Source organism: Cololabis saira, chromosome 2, assembly GCF_033807715.1.
Source record: "Cololabis saira isolate AMF1-May2022 chromosome 2, fColSai1.1, whole genome shotgun sequence".
Lineage (NCBI taxonomy): Eukaryota > Metazoa > Chordata > Actinopteri > Beloniformes > Belonidae > Cololabis > Cololabis saira.
In genome coordinates, this window is record NC_084588.1 from 47565451 (window position 1) to 47574003 (window position 8553).

The following is an 8553-nucleotide window of genomic DNA, read 5'->3' on the forward strand; positions in this document are numbered from 1 at the left end:
CCTGGCTGATCTTTTTGCAGTATCTGCTGAGGGTACTGAATGGTATATCAAAGTGCTTTGCTGTACTCTGACTTCTCTTCAGGTTCTTCACCTGTCTTACTGAGGGTGTATTTTTTTTTTCTTGAATACTCAGAAGAACACAACCCAGAAAAAAACATCAACACATGGCACAATGTTTCAGTGTTTGTTAAAGAAAAACTGAGACAAAATGTAGCAGCAATGTGTGAAAAACTAAGTATATCATTGCTGGTGTGATGTGGTATGTTTCACGTTGTGGAGGAACTCTTGGAGACCATGTTACTGTTGTACTCCTGTATTTTTGTTGGTTGGGTTGTTCTCCTCTTGCATGATCCGGCTTCTGGCAAGCTTGAGCTGTTGGACAGATGGCTTCACATTTGACTCTAGATTAGTTTGTTACACAGAGGAGTTCATGGCTGAAACTGAAAAGGTGCCCAGCTTCTGCGGAGGCTGAAGGAGTCCAAGTCATCACTTTTCCAACACAATGCTTGAAAGCACAATATGATAAGTTTTATGTTCTCAAAACATTCTTGCATTTGCATTATGGAAAACATAGAATTAATCACATAGACTTTTACAGGGCACTTTTTAACATTTTAACCTTTTAAGTTTAAGAGGTCTTTGGACCATGCACAAGGTGGGGTTCAGCATCTTTCCCTAGGACATTTTGGCCTATAGACTTCAGTGGTCGGGGACCAAATCACCTACTTACTGATTGGTGGGCTCACCTTGGGGTAAACTCTGTGTTCACCGAGGAATATGAGTGATTCTCTTGCATCTGTTCTTCTTGTGAATGGCCTTGTCACTCTGAAATATTTGGAAATGAGACTAAAGCACTTCCCAGATGGGCAAAATAATTTAGAGTCAAGATATTTGTCTGTGTCTTCGTTCTATGGCATTGTTTTGGCTCACATCTGCTCCACACCAGCTTGGTGCCAAAACCTCTTCTTTAAAAAAGGTGCTCACCTAAAGCAAATTTGATTAGCAGCACCTGGCTGCTTACCCTCTTTGGTTTTAATTTTCCCACACACTGCTTGTGCATTTTGGCTTTTTGTTGATTTATTAATTATCACAAGATATTGTCGAGGTATATTTCTGGGTGTCAGGCTCAGTAACAGAAACATCGTTGTGACTTCGAACAAACTTTATTAGACCTTTATAACCCTTCTGTGTCTTTTTTGTTTTAAAAAAGTTTATAGGACTTGTGTCACTCCAGGCCTTACGGCTAAAAGCCCACCAATCCCTCATCAGATCCCAGTTGCTGAACTTATCAAGACACTTAATGGGTGATTAGTGGCTAATCATCTGCATCAGCGTGTTTGCCTGCTCAACTGTGTCCCTCTACTGATTTGACTTTCCAGACAACTGCATCCCAGTAAAACTACCCAGCATGCACCAAGTAAATGATGTCCAGGTTTTTTTTTTTTTTTAATGCTAAATCTGGTTGGCCCATCATTGCCTTTATTAGCCCCAAAACAACTCAACATTGGTCCGGGTTTTGCCCATCTGAGATGGTCCACATTTTGCACATTCAAACTAACCTGTGTTTAGTCCACCTGACGTGTTTTCCATGCTTTAACACACCTGATTCAGATCAATGATTCACCATCAGCTTGTCATCAAGGCCTGCATGAGTCTGTTAATGATGCACTCATTTTTGTGAAACGTGATGAAGCAGGAAAAAAAACAAAAACATGTAGGGCAGCAGCCCTCGAGGACCGGAGTTGGACACCCCTGGTCTAAGGGTGTTTGATTGAGTGAATGAATGGTTGACTAGTGGAGGGAGTCTAATCTGAAGTTTGAATTACCTAACTCACTCTATACACAATTTAAAGCTACTGATTTATGCCCAAAAGTTGAGAGACAGTATCTATTTTGTTGGGGGATTACAAAAGCATTCATCTATGTTTTTATACATTTTCCGTATTCTATTCAATCCTGTTCAGGTTTATGGGGGTATGCTCTAGCCTAACCCGGCTGTCACCCTGTGAGAGGAAGGGTATACCCTGGACAAGCTGGCAATCCATCTCAGGGACAAACAGAGACAAACAGCAATCCCATTCTCACACCTGCACCTGCAGCCAATCTCAACCCACCAATCACTCTGACATTCCTGGTTGTGAAGTGTGGTGGGCGAGCAGGAGGAATCCCACGCAAGCACAGGAAGAATATAGCTGGGATATGAATTCAGAACTCTTACCAATACTAGCAACCACACCGCCATGCTCCCCAAGTTAGGAAAATGGACAATGTCATAATATGTTGCATTTGTAATAATCTTGTTCTGGATTATTGGATTATATGTCCTGCCCCTTTTTGGATACCGACAAAATACATGTTGTACATCCTCCTAACATGCCTTTAAGTGAATGTCATGGGTTTGGAACAAAGAAGAAAAAAAGGGCCCACTTTTTCCACCTAACCGGTTCCAGGGCTGGTTCTGGTTCTGGGCCAGTGCTGAGTTTGGAACCGGGCTTTCTGTTTCCACTGACAAAGAACTGTCTCCAGGCCAGAAAACCTGATTCCAAAGTAGCACCAACTCTTTGCTATGCCACAAAACCCGGTACCAAGGTAGCACCAACTCTTTGCTGGTGTAGAGGAAAGAACCACTTAAGTAAGCGGAGGGGGGTGGAGTTATTAAGACCAACGGCAATAGCAAGACTGGGAGATGGAGACATTTTCAAATAAGAATGAATCTGGATGCTAGGTGGACCAAGTCCTATTAGAGCAAACACCTTTTGTTGCGCAGCAACGTAACTGACATTTGCAGTGACGCAATGACGTGGCTCCCCTTAGCACCCGAGCTGTGGAAAAACAAATCGGTTCTCATCTGGTTCACAAGTTGGTGAAAAGGGGTATCTGAGGACTATACGTCCACCATTGATCAACAGAAAACATGGCACCTGATTAAATCTGGCAACAGAAGTTATCCGTGACCTTCAGTAAATACTAGCTGCGTTGGATCTCGGAGACAGCAGCGATACGTACTGTGTGCAATCTGTTCTTCATCACAGTGACAGCATCTCCTCCTCCTCGCTTCTCACTTCAGTCTCCCTCCTCGTCTTCCGTCCTGCTGGTAGATACATAGCAGAAGCACATGTTCTCCCCAGCATTTGCCCTGACATGGGGCAAAATCGCCAGTTCCTCCTGGCAGGGCAACATTTGAATGGATCCCAGGTCCAGGGAAGGAGTGGGGTATGTGGGAGTATGATTTGTTGGATCTTTCTCATTAAAACAGTGATTGTTCAAGTGATTGCATTCGAAGCTCGTCTTCAGCTGGGGCTGACATATTTCCTCCTCCGCTGAGGGGATAAGCAGGCTCATGCCGCCCCTGATTGGGAGTTGCGGTTGGCAAATGAAGGTGTGCTCATGAGTGTGTGTGTGTGAGTGTGTGTGTGTGAGTACTGGCAGAGAGCACTTGCAAGTACTGTCAAGGGGAAATAGCTTAAGTCATCCAAGGCTTTTTTCTTCAGTCTGAGCTGGAACTTCAAAAACATATGGATGTCTGTCTTTTCAACAGCCAGAGTCTTGCAAGCAGAGAGTCAATGTAACCGTCCCAGCCTGAATACACACACCACACTCGGTGTCACCCGCTTTTTGCAGCTATATGATTAATTATGTTTACTTTTACATGACATTGAAATCGCTGTTTACTTTTGTTGTGAACAGAATGATGGCTGCAGAGCCTCAGATCCAGTGAGATAAAGCTGTTTACATCTCTATCAACATCGTCACTGGCCAAACGTTGAGTTGAACACAGTATCCTGAGCGTCGTTCAGCCTGTGCTCTTAACAATATACTCATGTATTGTGACTCCAACTCAAGCTCATAATCATCGCGTGAGTTTTTACCTATTATGTGCTTGTTTCCTGGATACGATAGTCAAGGTTACTGATTGTCGGTGCCTTTTTAGTTGTCAGGGAAACTTGCTTATGGTTTGGACTCATAATAATAAATTATTCAATTTATTATATATATATATATATATATATACATATTTTTTTCTGCCCACTCCAGTAATTGTACACTTTGACACCCCTTTTGTGCGTCCCGGCGTGATGGCTGTCTAACAAAACAGGCGACCAGCCTTTTCAAAGGAGTGTTAAGAACTGCCTGATTACAGCCAGTAAAAAGTCAACTTTCAATGACTTTAAAGTTAAAGTAGCAGCTTCTGGGAAAAGTGTGATTTTTCAGTTTCAAAAGAAAGAACACAATGTGCCTCGCTGTAAAGGAGCTCGAGCCACAGAGTTGTGTCACTTTCCCACTATAATGTGAAATTGAGCCACCTAGAAAGCTAAAGTGTTGTAAGTAAAGACGCAAGAATAAAAAGAGAGTAAAAGCAATTGATTTTGTAAGTTTCCCAGAAATGTGTTTTGGTTTTTGTTACTTCTCTTTAGTGCACGATCAGATCTCGGGAGAGGGAGACTCAGAGCGGAGAGACAGAACCTGCGTTGCAGTCGGACTTTAACCTTGAAGGAGTATACGGCGGTTTGGAAACACATTATAACATTTTTGGAAACACAGCAGCTTAAAACTACAATCTACGTACCTCCAGGGTAGATTAAAGCCCTTTAAAGCCTGACATATGAACTGAAATGAAATAATAGACAGAAAATCCCTTTTTTAAGTGTGTACATTACATTTTTTGTATCATTACGAGTACATTATGTAATTTTATTTTTCATTACTTTTAATCTTTTATTGGATAATGTTTTGTCTAAGGCATCTTGTATCTTGTAAAACATAAAATAAAAATCATGTTCACTAATGGAAACATTTCCACCATCGACCATCAAAAAAGAGTCAGAAACAGGTTATTACTTAAAAACATAATGAGAGCAATTTATTTTTTCTTCCATCACGCTGGATGAGAGCTGGTGACATTTTCATTCTTGTATTCTTACTTTGAGATGTTTGCAACGACTGACTGATTAAAGGTAACAATTTTCTCCTGAATTGACCCCCCCCCCCCTCCACACACACACACACACACACACACACACACTCCTATTTAATTCAATTCCAAACACAAAAGAACAATAACACTGCATTGGCTCTGTTATTTCAGAAGCACATTTATTCGGAAACCGCGGGGGGTTCTCCTTCTTTGAGAACAATTTCCTACAACTCACATAAAATAACTTCCTTTCTGTTGATATTAAACACATCATTGTGTGGATATCAGGGTTGGTTTTGCCAGATTTCTCGGGTACAGCCCTGTATTTTGACCAAAGCTTGAGGGATGGACAGAGCTGAGGGGTAACTGAGGGGTAACTGAGGGGTAACTACATGCAGCGTCATGCTGCTCGTCCTTGTTAGCAGCCAACGGCCTGCGTCCGGCCTCTTTGTTCTGCCTCTTCATTTTGCACCAGTGAACTGTTAAAGTTACCACCGTGATAAATGAGGTACTGTTTGCCGAGCAGTTGGTACTGGCTGCTTTAAAATGACATTTGTTAACTTTAAATTGCAGTTTCTCACCTTTTTTCTCTCGCTTTTCAAAATGTTTGTTGTTATTTTTAATGTTCTAATGACAAAAAAATGCTCAATGGTGTCAGGGTGTGGTTGTTGAGGACCCAAAAGCAGGAGAGCAGGAGGCAGGAGTTCACAAAACAGGGTTTAATTAACAAAAACCAAAACCAAAAGCGCTGCTGGGCAGGATCAAAAAGGGCAGAACAGAAACAGGGATCCAAGAACTAGAGGAGAACATGGAGGGAGCAAACAGTACGGACCGACAAGAAGCAAGGGAATGACAAGACCAGATATCCACAAGGGGGTAACGAGACACAGGTGCAGACAATCAGGGCAGATGGGAAACAGGAGGGACAGAAGTGAAACTCAAAAACTGGGGGGAAGTGTCAAACCTTGACAAATGGAACATAAATATTCTAGAAAAAAGAAAAATAATGCAACAGGGAAACAGAAAAACAATAAATGTAATAGTTAAAACTTTGCACTTGAAGGTCTCTTCGGGGGCGTGCTTGGACTTGCCATTAGTAAATTTAGTAGATTAGTAATTAAACTATAAATGTTTAAACCAGAGGGGTTGATATCAATATGACACAACTAAATTATCAAAAGAATGACTAATCAAAAGTTCAGCAGCAATCATCCTTCATATTAATTACCGAGGCTCCTATGTAGAAAAATACTATTGAGTTCAAGCGGCAGGAGCTCATACGTTTTTTACTTCTTCTTACTCCTTTTTCGAGCATAACATGCTGTTATATTTATTAATTCTCGTCTACTTTGTTTACGATGGTACATTTATTATTTAGTGATTATTATTGTTCTTTTTTATGTTATTGATGTATTGTTCTGCTGTTTTATTTTTTTGTGCTTATGTTCGAACTATTAAATAAAAGATTAATCCCGCCTTTCAAAAATGAACCTAAAACAACAGCTTGTTCTATTTTGTGAGTTTGTATGAGAGATGTAGTCGACTATTGTAGCTCATTTATAAGCATAACTGCTTCATAAACATATTCACACAGCAATCTTCAGTCAGGCCGATTATTTAAAGCTGGTCTTCAACCTTTTTTAGCCTTTGGATGAGAGAAAAACAGAGCAGGTATTTTTTTCCCTTTTTTTAATGTGTCAAGTTTTGAGCCTGGCTTATAATAACTTTTGAATGTGTTCCATTCTGCTTATATCACCTTATTAACCAATTCCTGACTGGGTTATTAGCTACATGCGTTTATGGTTGATGAAACTTTGGCCTCGTCAGACGTGGAAGTAACGTTAGGCCGAGCTGTAACGTTACCATCTCCAGCTTTAGGGTTCGTTATTGTCACAAATTTATCCATCAGGTCTAACTAGCGTTAAATATGAAATAGACAAGTCAATTTCGTAATTTTCTTTCTTTCTTTCTCTTTTCTTAAACAGCTAGCTAGCTCGTTTTTCCACTCTAAAGTTGACATTAGTCACATGACTCACGTCATAGGAATCATTTATGTAGAGTTGTAGACTATTTAGTTATTGTCAAAAGTAGATTATTATCGCCTGTTAATGGAGTTTTTTCAATATATATACATATATATATAGCCCATATATTATTTATTTATTTTGAAGACCCCTGATACTAAAGGGTAAAAAAGTGGTCACTGTTTGGTATCATGGTGTCAGAGTTTCTGGGTCAGGTAAGGTCAGGAATCCTAGACTCGTACGTTAAAAGGTAAAGACTAAATTACCATCTTAAAGCAGCTTGACGTTCAAAAATTCTTCCCCTTAGTTGAAAAAAAATGACATTTAGACGTACAATATGTGTGCCCAGTTGGAAGTGTTGCATTTCACACTACATGTTTGAAATACCAAACAAAAAAAAACAGGAAAAAAAACAAGGACCATCATCAATTTGGGCTCATTTATTGAGTTTCTCAGTGTGCAGGATGTTGCAAGGCATTTGTGTTAATGAGCTACATCATTCATGTGAAATGATGGCACAATTAGGAAAACAAAAGTGCAAGGTGTGACAATTTAAGCGAATGTGCTTTGTCAGTGTCTTCAAACAACACCTCGGAGACAGCGAATGCATAAAAGCGGCTTTATAAGATCAGCGCGGGGGGCTCAGGGGTTGGGATTCTCCACCCCGGCACTCGGCACCCCAAACACGCTCCCGCAGGAGCCGAAACACTGTGGCAGGAAATGAAATTAAAGCTGCTGAATGCAGATGTTTTGATTCATGCGAGGTGTGTATGCTAACAAAACGAGGCAAGGAAAAAGGCGAGAGCTGCCAGCTGGTTACACTGAACGTCGCGGGATTTGTGAAAGTCACTCACCTCGGGGATCAAGAGGCTCACATGAAAGGTGACTTACAGTGGAAGAAGAAGTGCTTTGCCTCTTTGTGTGAATAAAAAGTCTTTGACACATCAAAACGCCGCCGTTCCTTTTCCTTGGCGGGTCCTCTTTTCTCTCCGCATCACTGTATTTGCCGCCTTTCCAATTTATCTTTCTTAACCCGACACAACGGAAGGGTTTTGCCCGCCCGTCTGTCCGCAGATGTTTTGAATGGCCTTGCGTAGCATTGTCAGACTCATTAGTTATACCAGCCTGCGTGTCGAGTGGGATCTAACCACTCAGCCTAGCACGTAATGCAGCTCCACTGAACTAATGAAACTGTAATTACAAAAATAATGAGGAAAAGGCAGCATCGTCCAGTAACTTCAGGGCTAGTTATTTGTGAGAATGAATCATCTGGTGCAGAGTTTCCTCTTTAAATATTTTATGGATTTTCTATTCTAGCCCTCTTATGGAGTGTCCATTCCAACCACTTCCATTTCTGTGAATTTCAGACTTTAGGGAGCAATATACTTCACATAGTGTGCATGTATGATGCATTTGTGATGTATAATGAGGAACTATGTAGGCTACGGTCTATTTCCTATGCTGCTTATAATCTTATTGTCCCCTGTGGGTCTCATTTAGTGAAGTGTAGGCTATACTGAGCCACGTTTAGTATCTCTGTTACAGTACCTTTACCACAACTCATTACGGACACGTTCCACGCTGCATTTACATGAAATGACCCTCTACAATCTG

General features: G+C 41.0%; 1 protein-coding gene across 1 annotated transcript in view; it reads left to right on the forward strand.

Annotated features, from left to right (window-relative positions):
- cdh8 (cadherin 8) overlaps positions 1–8553 on the forward strand; it is a 178712-nt gene that overhangs the window by 71192 nt on the left and 98967 nt on the right. The window lies entirely within an intron of this gene.